We start from the raw sequence: 14,288 nt of genomic DNA, 5'->3' as shown, positions 1-14,288 counted from the left end.
CATTTAATTGGAAAATTATTTCCCTTTTGTTTTTCCATACATGAGAGTTGGTTTTCTCAGTTATGCATGTGGATGTAACACTATCTATGAATTTTGTTTCAGGAGAGCAAAGTGAGAATTACAAAGCATTTGCTACAATGTGGGCATGGTGGTACTCCCCTGGAATCCCAGTGATTGGAGGATTGCAAGTTGGAGGCCAGCCTCAGCAATTTGGCAAGGCTCTATGCAACCTAATGAGACAGTATCTCAGAATTTAAAATAAATAAATAAATGAAAAGGTCTAGAGATGTGGCTCATTGGTTAAGCACCCCTGGGTCCAAGTCCCACCAGTACCAAAAAAAAAAAAAAAAAAAGTATTCTCTGTGATAGGGGATGTTTAACTCTAAGTGATGGAAGCACAGAGGTCACATTTAAAATGGAATTTATTAACTGCCAGAGTGTGAAAACAGCTAAATTCTTTAATTATAATTAGTTATAACTATAACAGATTTTAAAGTCAAACTACGTCGGCATTTGCGATAGGTAGAATAACGCATCCCTTCAAAGGTGTTCACGTCTTAAATCCCAGAACCTACAAATAAAATATGTTAACTTGGGGCTGGGGATGTGACTCAGTGGTAGAGTGCTTGCCTAGCACCTGTGAGGCGCTGGGTTTGATCCTCAGCACCACATAAAACAATAAATGAATATAATAAACTTGAAAAAATAAAAATAAATATGTTAACTTACATGGCAAAATGAAATTAAGGATGCAAAAGGAATTAAGGTTGCTAACCATCTGACCTTACAGCAGGAACTACCCAAGTGCCCCCAATACAGTCACAAGAGTTCCTGAAAGTGGAAGAGGAAGAAAGAAGAGAGGGAGGCAGAGGAAGATATAATTATGAAAGTAAGGCATATAGAGATGCAATAATGTGGTTTTGAAGATGAATAAAGACAGCCACCATCTCTCAAAGATGAGAAATGAGAGACCACCCAAAGATGGTCTCTTTGGGTGGTCTCTCAAAGCTGGAAAGGGCACAGAAACAAATTCTCCTATGGAATTTCCAGAAAGGAACACAACTCTGCTGAGTGTAAGCCACTGAAACCCATCTAATCTACAAAACTTTAACATAATAATACATTTCTGTTGTTTAAACTGCTAGATTTATAGTCATTTATTATAGCAGCAATTGAGAGTCAATATACCTGAAAATATATACTCTGTATGAAATATTCTTAAATTTAAAAAATTCTATCTCCCCACAGTCAGCGTACTGACCTGGAGTGGGACCCTAGTTTCACTAGCATGGGACCCTATTTAAAACAGGTGGACCCACACCCATCATGGGAGTCCAGTGTATACCAGGGCTCACTCTTGGGGCTATACATTCTATAAGTTTTGACCAATCTTTATAAGTTTGTTTTCAAGATGAAAAACATAAAATATGCAAAGAGCCTAGAACAATACATGCATAGATTTACCACTCCAAATACTATCTATTATCAGTTATTAATCAGAGCAAGATATTTTAAAAATTTAAACACACACACACACGCACACACACACACAGCTGGGGAGATAGCTCAGTTCATAGAGTGCTTGCCATGCAAGCATAAGGCCCTGGGTTCAATCCGCAGCACCACAAAAAGAAAAACAAACAAACAAAAAATGCAGAATTCAGAAACATACACACTGAAGCTGGGTTTCAGCAGACAGGTATGTGAAAAGTAGAGCTGGTGCTTCAGGAACTCAAAGTGGGCAACCAGACTAGTGGCAAAGGCTCAGGAGTCCTGGGCCCAGACCCAGCTTCACAACTGAATTGCTGTATGAAATTCTAAGAGTCAGTCTTCTCTCTGGACCTCAAGTTTTCTCATTCAGATAACAAATATTTACAGAGCACCTACCCCTGACCAGGCTCAGGGCTGAGGCCTCTGATGTCAAGGAACAACATTGTCCTTTATCTCAAGGCAACTCACACTCCAGAAGACAGAGGGTTGACTAGCTGCTCTCTGGGGTCTCATTCAGCTTTAACAGGCTGTGAGTCCACGACTCAAAATAAAATGTAAAGCTTACTACATGTGTGTGCACAGGGCCACATGACTTCATGAATTTTTTTGATTGCAGGAAAAAGTTTGTGAAATTGAATCACTAAAAATAAGTTTCTAAAATAACAAAAGAAATCACAATCTCAGTTTATCTCAATCCAGAGCATCGGTGTTAAACTTTCCTTTTTCCCAAAAATAAGGTTTAAGTACTGTCATTACTTTTAATTTCATACCATTTTAATGTAGTGCTTCCCCTGTCCAGCCCCCAAATCAGTGGGTACCTACCAGCTTTCTCTTTTCTTGGTAATAATTACTTATTTTACAATACCAGAGCAGTTGTTATGTTACATTTAATTCACATGCATAAAGTTTGCTTTGTTTTGTTTGAGAAGGGGCTTCACTGCATTGCCTAGGTTACCTCAAACTCCTGGGCTCAAGTGATCCTCCCACCTCAGCCTCCCAAATCTCTGGGACTACAGGTGTGCACCTGGCTTTAGAGATAATCTCAATGAGTTTGTTTTAAGACAAATTTGGAGTTCTTAAAAATGAGAGAGATATCTTTAAGGGTGAAAGCAAGAAGAAGAGTACATTTTAAGGAATAAAGAAACTAAATTAAAGCTGGGTGTGGTGGTGCATACCTGTAATGCCAGTGGCTTGGGAGTCTGAGACAGGAAGATCACAAGTTCAAGAACAGGCCTCAGCAATTTAGTGAGTCCCTAAGCAATTTAGTGAGAACCTGTTTCAAAATAAAAATTAAAATGGGCTGGGAATATGGCTTGGGGATTAAACACCCCTGGGTTCAATCATTGGTACCAAAAAAAAAAAAAAAAAAAAAAAAAAAGGAGAAGGAGGAGGGAGAGAAGGAAGAGAGGAGGAGGAGGAAGAAGAAGAAGAAAAGAGAGAGAAAGAGAGAGAGAGAGAGAGAGAGAGAGAGAGAGAAACAAAGAAAGAGAAAGAAGCAAAACTCAATTATAATGAACAGAATTAGGAAAAAACTTGAAAGACAATATCAAAACAAACAAAGATAATAATTACAAAGGGAAAAATGTAGAAAAACAACAGGGAAGAAAGCTAGATAGGACATCTTTCCATCTGGATGCTTCATTTGGTTTTGTTCCTGTCCAACACCCCAAACAGAAGGATATGTCACTAAAGTGTCCTTTGGACCCTTTCTGCGCTGTGCTAAAGATGAATGAGTCACAAGGTTCAGTGGGCCTCTGGTGCCCCCTGCAGGTCCTCATGGCAACTATTTTTTTTTTTTTTTTTTTTTTTTCTTTTTCGTTGGTGTTGGGGATTGAACCCAGGAAACCTCACACATGCTAGGAAAATACTCTACCACTGAGCTACATCCTCCTTCCCTCTTTCCTTCCTTCTCTCTTTCCTTCCTTTTTTCCTTCCTTCCTTCCTTTTTTTTAAAATGCAGCTTATCGCACCATGTTTGACAATCCATAAAAACAGGTCCAATGATAACAGCGGTGTAGGTTTCAACAGTTGTGTTTCTGGGAATGATATTGAGATTATACTTTGGCATTCCCAATGTATTTGAAACAAGAGATTTCACCATCATTTGTAAAAGACTGGTAGTGTAGTTAACTGTGATTTAGTTTAAAATGTATGAACCCTGACCAAGAGGCCTGGGTCTTAATTCCTGTTCTATAACTCACTGACTGTGATCTTGAAAAAGTTCATTAACCTCTCAGAGCCGTTTCCTCACCTTTAAAAACAGAGGTTTCCAAACAGACCTGTGAGAAGTAAACATCATATTATGGATATAAAGTGCCTCATTCAAATCTAGTTCCTGGTAGCTCCTCAGTAATTGGTGGCTGTGATGACCTCATTTCAAAAAGAAAGGTTGTTAGGAGCTCTACATTTCTGTGATACCAGAAGCCAAGGGAATGTAAATACTAGTCTTACAATAATCTCATGTCCTTTATTCTTCCCCACCCCCTTTGCCTATTGCACCATGCAGAAGATGGTTGCAATTTCTATAGTTTCTTCTCAGAGTGAGAAATCCTGCAGGTGGAGGAGCCCATGCTTCCTTCAGTGACCACCTCTGCCACACCCACTTGTCTGTCCCCACTCCCCTGTGAGAAGCACTACCCTCACACCCGTTTTCCAAGAACATGTTCATGGTAGCAGAGTCCTTACAATACATAGTACTTCTTTTCTTGCAGTTCTTGAAATTTTGCACTGGGCTCACCTACACAATTTTCATGTGACAGATTGCTTTTTTTTTTTTTGTTAAGTCCCAGGTTTAAAAATAAAGATTCAAATAGAAACAAAATATTCAACAAACTGCTTTGAGAGTTTCTAAAGGCTTCCTGCCATATCCGTACTTATCTCCTAACAGACTAGTAACATTTTGTGTACAGGCACTGGTCCAAGGACCATACTTTGAGTAGTGCTGAAAATTTTGTATAGTGCATCCCAGTCAGCATAACCTGAGTTCAAAATCTGACTCCATAACTTAACCTCTCTAAGCCCCAATTTACTCATTGGGTCAGATAAGTAGTTATCAGGGATTAGGCTTTTTATGAATGCTCAACGATAATGTACTAATCACTCAGAAGTACTCATGTGTTAACTGAAACTGAATAATATAATTGGTACATTTTTATATTTAATGGATTGTTTTCTCTGATCTCTACTCCATCATCTTACTGGTGTGTTTTCCATGAGTAGGAAAGAAAAAAAAAATGTTCAATTGATCATAATGCACTCGAGAGTCTGTTTGTTGGCCCTAATGCAAACATAGTTACTTGGAAAGCCTTGACAAAAACCTGTCCTCTTTCTGGGAAGTGCACCCTCTTCCATTGCACTGGCGGCCCTAGTAGAAGGGAAAACTACAGGAGGCAGGGAAGGAGGCCAAAGGTACCTCTTCACCCAGACATGTCTGTAACCAGAAACTTCCATGCCCCAGATGTTTGAAGGACTGCTGAAGCACTATAGCATCTTCTCAAAGTCTAAGTAATTAAAAAACCCGGGAATGGCTGGCACAAAAGGCAAGATCAAGGACGACACTTTGTTCTTTGAATAATCATTATAGCTACCATTCATTGTGACCTTATTATGCCAAACATATGGGACTTTTGTCTTTACGACAATCCTGACAGATGAGTAATCTTAGAGATAGGAGACTAAGGTCTGGATATGTTAAGTTGATTGAATCAGAAAAGCTTAGCTAGTTCTAAAATGCTAGCCAGAAAATTTGGTCTTTAACACTGTTATTTATCACATCTAAACATACAACCCCTCCAACTCTGGTATCTAAATAAGTCTTTAAAGTGAGGTGAATGGAGCAGTCAGACTATTAGATCTGGTTCCAAAAGATGCAAAAGCTGTACAGTCTTAACTACCAGCAAGTACTTAAACGAAAAAACAACTACCATACCAGAAGAAGTAGCACCTATCGTGAATATGTCACTATTGGGACCAAAGAACCCACATATCTGATATGAAGCATAATTCTTCATATTAACAAAGGCTTGGAAATTGAAATTAAGAAAACTTAATGTGCTCACTTTCCCCAACATAATAAGGGTTTCCGCTCTCCAGGAGGAAAGTTCTAAGATGTTCATGTGTAGTGATTCTGCCAATATGTATTTGACCTTTTTACCTCAAGAAAAAAAGGCTAAACAGGCTGGGGATATAACTCAGTTAGTAGAGGGCTTGCCAAAAGAAAAAATCCCCAGCACCACCAAAAGAAGAAAAAAAAAAGGCTAAAAAAATCCACAAATGTAAATTCACCCCCTGGAAAACAGAGATGCTGATGGTTGGAGGAAAAAAAGCATGATAGAATCAAGGCTGTTTAAACTGGGAATTGTTCTTGTGTCTGTAAGGTAAAGAGATTTCTTCATATGTGATTTTAATAAAAGGAAATTTCATAGGTTCGAAACCAATATTCAAAATTATAAAACAAATAGAACTGTCTGCACATAAACACTGACTCAAAAATTTGCAACAGACTCAACATAAATTCTTTAATTGATTAATGTGGTTTGAAGGGGTAATAAAATCTTTATGACTAAAGCAAGAGTCTTGCTCCTTGTTGACCCCAAAACAGATATTTTGTTTCCCAGATAAGTAGGTGTTCCACTATAGAGAAATATTTTTGTATAGTTGGCTTCCGTCTTCTTGAACTTGACTCCAAGTTGAGCCAACTTCTCCTATGTCTTTAACACAAGCCCTAGGAGTAAAAACATCTCTCTGCCCCTTTTCCAGGGCAGGCACTTGGACAGCCCATGCTTCTTAATAAATCCCTGTTTTACAGTCCTGTTTCACCCATTTTGCCATTTTATTAAATGTGCTTCCTGATATGGTTGACTAGAACTAACATCCCATTTTCCTTCCAATGGACATCATCAATTCCTTCCAAAAAAGCAGGCACTCCTTGATTACACCAGAAAGGAACATGCGTTTCAGGTGGGAGATGGAGAAATGTATAGTTGTCTCAAGCTGGAAAGTTCCTACCTTTCCGTTGTGTAGTTCTTGCCAGTAGATCAAGACCAGTTACTTCTGAATCCAATAGCATCAGGCATAATTATCAAATGTCCCAGGAGGTTTTCGTATTTAAATTTCCACATGAGGGCTTGTAATCGAAAAACTTCACACTTCATAACTGGGATCACCAAGCCAATAAAACAGAAAGTATACCTAGCTTGACAGTAAGCATCTGGTTCAAGGAGGAAGGAAAAGCATTTGTAGAACATTGGCCAGTGCCATCAGAAGGGGCTGCCTGAGTCCCATGGTCAATTCAGGGTCAAGGGCTGCCAAAGCAAGGTTAGCCAAGACCCAGAGTTCCCCTGTCCTCCATCCCCCTACGTGACGTATTTCTATACCTCGGAACCTGCTTCCTTTACCCTAATCCTGCTCAAGAAAGGGCACGGATGCTGCTCTTCAGTCACCCTTTATGTGTCTGCTCTGATGTGTCTACTGGGTCAACTACCCAAACAACAGTTCAAAATCTATCTCCTCTGATAGTTCTTGAGATTAGATGGCAAAAAGCATTGCTGCCCAGATTTCAAGGGGTGGTGGGATGGGCATTCCAAGTGGTGATTTCTGAGCTGGTTTGAATCACTAAAGATATTTCATTGTCTTCTGGGTACACTGAGTCCTTCCATGAAATGCAAGAACTGGACAGAGAGTTAGGAAACATTCTGCCCCTTGATTTATAAAAGAGGGAACATTCCCATAGACTAATTTTATATATCTGTTGACTCTTATACCCACTTTGGAAACCAAATTACTTTAGAAGGTCCAGCAGACTAAGATTTGAAGTTCTAAACCCCTAATAAGACAGTACTCAACGAAGTTGCAAACTATTAGGTAATCAGATTGACAAAATCTTCTCATTTGTCTTACTGAAAATTAGCCTATAAATGTATTAGGAAATAATATTTATAATCTTCCTAATTACTCAAAAAAGGTTAACAATTGTCAAAAATTTTACCTACTGACCACATTCAGCAGATTCAGGATAAAAATAGATGGAAGAGTAGATAATTATCTAAATACATTTATGGGCAGGATTAAAGATGTCTTAGTCTCTGGAACCTGTGAAAGTTACCTCACAGTGGCCAAAGGGATTTTGTAGATATGTTGATGTAAGAACCTTGAGGTAGGGAGACTGTCCTGGATTATCTGAGTAGACCCAGAGTAATCACAAGAGTCCTTAAATGTGGAAGAAAAAGAGGAGAAATTATTACAGTAGCAGAGGCTGTTTGGGAGCCCCAGTCAAGGAATTCAGACACCCTCTAGAGGCGGGAAAACGCAAGGAAAACATTCTCCCCAAGAGCCTTGCTGACACCTAGATTTCTGCCGGTGACACCCTTTTTCAATGCCTGGTCTCGAGAACTATATTATAATATATTTGTGTTGCTTTAAGCCACTACATTTGTGGTAATTTGTACAGCAGCTCTAGGAAACTAACACACACCCTTTTGGTTATTTTGAGTTAATGTGTAGTAGTCTTGTAAGAACTTATTAATCTGAATTCTCAACAAATCCCGGGATATTCCCTTTGTGTGTAGTTAACAGTACAACATAATTTCAAAAGAAATGGATGACAAAATTTTTTAAAAGAAAATTGGTAGAGTTTCACAGGCTAATTATAAGAATTAAAACCACACACTTTACTGTTCCACACAAAGACACAAAAAAAGGGGTGATAAAAGGCTATGGGAATCTGGTATTATTCCTAATGCATTTCTACATAAGCTGGTAAGCTATCAGAGTTGTCGGGAGACCATGTTTAAAGTCCACTTCTCCTCGTGTAAAATTACCAGCCTAAAATTACCCAGACATAAAATTTCTCAAAGCAATGCCTTGCACCTGAGAAAGATGTCTAATAAGCAAACATATATGATATTGTGTTGCTTCATATTATCTGTCAAAAATTTTAGGCAGGATTATCTGAAAAAAATATATATATGTCATAGTACATTTTTCTCTGAATTAGATTATCAGAAAGCTGTATACCTGTACTTTTGTTATTTTGCCACCCCTGCTGGGTCTTCTCTGTACTCCCTGAATTTCTGTACCGAACTTTGGTGCCATCATCTTATACTGAAAGACTACATGGAAGAGCCCTGTGGAACTTGTTTTTATTGCTCTTTTTGTTTTGCTAGCTTTTTGCAGTGTCATAAATTGAACCCAGAGCCTCGCATATGCCAGGCACATGCTGTACCACTGAGCTACATTCCCAGACCTTTTTTAAATTTTATTTTTAGATGGGGGGGTCTCACTAAATTGCACAGACTGTTCTCAAACGTAGGATTCTCCTATGCCAGCTTCCCAAGTAACTAGGATTACAGGTGTATGCCACCAAGTCTAGCCTGGTGAAGCTTTTTGTTGTTTCTATGTATAGTAAGGAAGTCACTGAAGATGTTATTCATTGCATAACATAGAATGTCCTCCAGGGAACATTTGTGTATATCCATATCCTAAACTTTCAATGATGTATGAGAAATGATGAAATAAGCTACTTCTAAAAGAAAATAAGATAAGCTACTTCTAAACAGGGAGCTGTTCTGTTTAACTCTTACAGAAACATATGACATTATACATCTGTCAAAAACTATATAGAATTATACTATGCAAAGAATGAATTCTAATGTAAGTTGCAGACTTCAGTTAATGTATCACTACTGACTCATCGGTTATAACAAATATACTACACTAACGCGAGATGTTAATAATAGAAACCATTTGGGAAAGAATAGGTTGATGGTAATTCTCTTTGTTTTCTGCTCAACTGGAAACTAAAACTGCTCTAAAACTAAAGTTTATAAATTTAGAAAAAAGAAATACACATACAGCAAAGCACACATACCTATAATACCGGAGATCTAGAAAGAAGGGGTCAGTGTTGGCAGCAACATAGATAATTAATCTCTTGAATCCTCACACAAAAATGACAAGCAACTTGCTGTGTTCTGGATGTTTGTGTCATCCCAAAATTCACATGTTGAAACATAACCCCCAAGGCCATGTTATAAGATGGAAACCTAGGGTGATTAGGTCTTGAGGTTCTGCCCACAGGAATGGGATTGTACCCTTGCAACAGAGACTCAAAGGAGCCTGTGTGCCCCTTCCACCATGGGAGGTCACATAGAAAGTGCCATCTATAAAGAACAAGCCTTCGCCAGACACTGAAACTGTTGAAACTTGTTCTTGAAATTGCCAACCTCCAGAACTATGATAGATAAACTTCTGTTGTTTATAAATGACCCAAACTAGGGACTGTTAGAGCAGCCCAAATGAACTAAGATACAGCTAGATAGCAAAACCAAAACCTTACAGACATTTACAATAAACTACATGACCAAGAATTCTCACAAACCCCAATATTGAAGGAACTGGAGACAAACTGAGAGTCACAAAACCTGCATGATATTGCCATTAGTATAGAAGGTGAAGAAGGACGAAATGGATTCTGAGCTCCAAATAGCAACAGGCACAGAAGACACTACTGAAATGGGAGGGATTCTGCTCCTTGCAATAGTAGGTGAGTGCAAGAGGCCCACAGTGAGAACTGAGAGGGCTGGAAGGTCGGGCTCTGAGAACTCTCAGAATTCATCTGTCAGCTCCCACTTCCAGAAGAGGGCTCTTTGCTGGGGAGAAACTACAGGGAGTTGGAATCCAAATTAAGCAGGACAGGAACAAGGGAGGAGGCAAAGAGAGGTTCTGAACAAAACTGAGGAAAACAACCCAGAATTTCCTAAAACAAGCTTTCATATTAAAAAAATAATTCTACTGTCAGATTTTTTTTTTAATGTGATAGATGTATTTTGGTTAATTTACATTTAAAAGACATTACACCAAAACAACAGCAGAGGGAGTTCTCTAGAGTTAGAAAAGCTTTCTTGCTTCATTCTAAAGTTTAGGAAAACTACTGTCACCTAAATATGAACAGCAGATTGCAAGTTCGATGTCGGTCTGGGCAACATTGCAAGACCCTGTCTCAAAAAGTGGGAGTGGGGGTGCCAGGGACATATCTCGGTGGTAGAGCACCCTGGTTTCAATCTCTAATACCAAAAATAGATAGATGATAGATAGATAGATAGATAGATAGATAGATAGATAGATAGATAGATGATAGATAGACAATAGATAGATAGAAAATGAGCAACAGGAAAGGTAGTTTGAATCTTTCCAAAGTAATACCTTTGAAGAATAAGGAATATAATAACAATCCTACAAATAATAAAGGATGCCACTAAACAGATGAAAACCATAACCTATTATTCAAAATGAAATAAATGACAGAATGAATATGATATAACTCTTAAGGGCACAGTTCAATGGGTTTATACAAATTGATATATCCCTGCAATCACTGCCCATTTCTGGAACTGGAACATTTACTAGCATCTTCATAGGCTCCTGTGTGCCCCTCTTAGTGAATAGCCATCCCTGCCCCCAAAAGTAAACACCATTGTGGCTGCTCTCATTCTAAACTACTTTTGCCTGTTTTCAAAGGTCATGGGAATGGAACTTACATGTACTCTTGTGTGTCTGGATTTTTTTCACTCTACATTAGTTTGAGATTCACCCAGTGCTGTGTGGGCCCAGCCCACTCTTTGTCATTGCAGTACAGAATTGTCTGAGTTTACCAAAATTTATCCATTCTACTGCTGATGGACACTGAGGTTGCTTCCTCTTCAATGCTATGATAATTTTTTAAGAACTACAGCAGACATTCTTGTTTTGTTTTGTTTAGTTTAGTTTAGTTTTGTTTTGTTTTTTGGTACCAGGGATTGAACTCAGGGGCACCGGACCACTGAGCCACATTCCCCAGTCCTATTTTGTATTTATTTAGAGACAGGTTCTCACTGAGTTGCTTAGCACCTCGCTTTTTTGCTGAGGCTGACTTTGAACTGGCTTTGATCTTCCTGTCCCCAGGGGAAGCCACTGGGATTACAGGCAGGCGCCAAGGCGCCCCGCCCAACCCAATGGACATTCTTTTACTTATCTTTTCATTCCCTCGCGTTGAGTATATACCTAGTGGAACTGTTGGGTCACAGGGTCATAAATCATGGCTCAACCTTAGTAGACCTGCTATTCCAAAGTGTTTTTTTTTTTTCTTCACTCTCACCCGCGGAGTATGAGAATTCCCTGTCCTTATTAAAACTTGATACTGTCAGTTTTTTTTTTAACAACTAAAGGCTGTTAAGATAGGTGTGTATTAGCTAATTTGCATTTCCTTAATGATTAATAAAGCAGAATACCCTTTCATTTGCTTATTGACCATTTGGATACTCTTTTTTGACATGCCTGTTCAAGTCATTTGTTGTTGGTTTTATTGTGTTCAACTTTTTCTTACTGGTGAATAGGAGTTCTTTTGGCCAGATGTCATGTTTTTGCAAATATCTTCCACTCTCAGACTTGCCTTTTCATTCTCTAGCACTTTTTGACTAATAAAATTTCTTAATTATAATGAAGTCCAACATATCCTTTGTTCCTTTAAGATTAGTAAATAAATACTCTTTCTACCTAAGGTCATGAAAATAACCCATGTTATGTTCTAGAAGTTTGTTTCATTTTTCATATTTATATTTACAAGCCACCTGAAATTGATTTTTGTGCATGCATGAAATAGGGGCAACACTCACTTTTTTTACTTTCAGATATCCAGTGGATCCACTACTCTCTGGGTGAATCTTGCAAACTAATGTATAAGAGTACATATAAGTTCCATTCATATGATGTTTGAAAACAGGCAAAAGTAATTTAGAAGGAGAGCAGCCGAAATGGTGTTTACTTTTGGGGGCAGGGATGTTTATTCTCTAGGAGGGGCACATAGGAACCTACAAGCATGTTAGTAATATTCCAGTTCTAGAAATGGGCGGTGGTTGAATGGATGTACCTGTTGGAGGCCGCTGCCCTGTAGGGCCCGCAGTGGTGGCTGGCCTCGCCCTAAGATGGCGCTGAGAAGCCCAACTGCAAGTGCTTTCTATTGGCTGACTGATCTCCTCCACGTCCGTGCTTAGCTCATGATCAGTACATGTCCTCATTACCCACCATTAAGTCTCCACGAGCCAAACGCCTGACCCATTAAGGTGATTGGCTGTTATATCCCATAAAGCTGCGTACTTTGCGCGAAGGCAGAGCAAGCAAGGCAAGGAGGGCAGGCAGCAGCTGCAGGATGAGAGGAGAGCAGAGGCGGCCGCAGCGCAACGAGAGAGGAAGAAGAGAGAGAGCTGTGCGACAAGAGAAGAAGAAAAAGAAGACGGCGGCGGTGGAGGAGGAGGAAGAAGCAGGCACTCGGCTCAGAAGCTCTCCCATAAAAATAAAGACCTTAAAACTTCATTTGAGAGCCGAGTCTTCATTGTACTCGCTGGACGAGATATGTACCAATGTGTATAAACCCATTGAGCTGTGCTCTTAAGATTTATATCATATTCATTCTGTCTTTTACTTAATCTTATTTTTTAAAGACCATATTTTTCCTGCTACATTAAAATTTGTTCTAAAACAGGTTTCCCCATGTATGCGTGAGTCTACATCTGTGTGCTCTTTTCTATTCTTCGGGTCTATTTGTCTGTATCATGCATCCAAACCCAATGCAACCGAAATTGAATGTTTCCCCCTAAAACTTGCTCCTCTTGCTCTCTTCCCTACCTTGACTTTTGGATGCTCTATTCTTTCAGCTGTTCAGGTCAGACTCCTTGGTATGATCCTTGACTCCTCTTCTTTTCACACTCTACTTGCAATTAATTAGTAAATACTCTTGCCTTCCCCTTCAAAACATATATAGAATTAACTACCTCCATTTGCTCCTATCCTGGTCCAAGCCACCATTCTCCCTCACCTAGTTTCTTGCAGTAGGCTTCTAACTGTCCTCCCTGATAAGAGGTAGTAGATTGGTGAGACATGGTCGAGACAGAAGAATCAGAATACAATCCAGGTTGGCTCAAATGGTGGAAACTGCTTTCCAGAGTGAAGTATGGAGGAAACTGGTTTGGGGGCAGAGGGAAGAAAGGCTCCCTTTGCTTTCTTCTCTACCTATCAGCCAGGGTAATAGCTAATGGATATGGAGAATAAGAAATTTCCAAAATAATGAGGCCTGAGAAAAAGAAAAGGGAGTAAAAATGAAGGCCGTGCACTGACAGCTTTCATCTCCCCAGACAAATGTTTTCCCGGTGCTGGCTGCAGGCAAAGAGGATGTTCTATCATCCTCAGAAGAAAACAGTCTCTAGGAGGAGTTATCTCCTCCAAAGCAAAATTCTTTCTGGCACTGTCCACTGATCTTGACCGAAAGGCTCACATTCCTAAGCAAAACTGACATATGTTCACTAGACCACCCCTCAAAATAACCTGTACAAACCCAGTCCAGTCCCTTTCTTTGTTCAGTGGCTCATTTTCCACCAGGAGAGTGGGTCCACGGGCACCATTTTATCCCCCTGAATAAAGAGCTGAGATGACAAGTGAGGTTTGCATCCTGCCTAGTCTTTTAGTGCTAACATCGGGGACCTTCCAAGTTGATGAACTTGATGTGCTGTACCCAGAGAGGGCATGAAAGCTGTGTGTCACCAGCTACTCAGCCTCCTACCCACCCTCATCCCATTCCCACCCCTGCCACATCTTGTCCTACACATCTTCTCTATGTCTTTCCCTGGGTTGTATGTACTTTATAATAACATTATTATCATAAGTATAGCACTTTCCTGAGTTCTGAGTCATTCTAGGGAATTATCAAAGGTCAGGAGAGGCTGTAGGAACCATGGGATTTGTAGTTGGCCAGGCAGAAGTGTAGGCCC

General features: G+C 39.5%; 1 pseudogene across 1 annotated transcript; it reads right to left on the bottom strand.

Moving 5' to 3' along the window:
* Positions 1 to 4,170: 4,170 nt before the first annotated feature.
* Positions 4,171 to 10,597, bottom strand: LOC306656624 (bis(monoacylglycero)phosphate synthase CLN5-like; annotated as a pseudogene). Its single transcript has one exon. The product of its transcript is annotated as a bis(monoacylglycero)phosphate synthase CLN5-like (transcript).
* Between the last annotated feature and the right edge of the window lie 3,691 nt (positions 10,598 to 14,288).

This window comes from Sciurus vulgaris (assembly GCF_902686455.1).
Source record: "Sciurus vulgaris genome assembly, chromosome: 1".
In the NCBI taxonomy this organism is placed as follows: Eukaryota; Metazoa; Chordata; class Mammalia; order Rodentia; family Sciuridae; genus Sciurus; species Sciurus vulgaris.
This window is presented reverse-complemented; position numbering and strand designations above follow the sequence as displayed.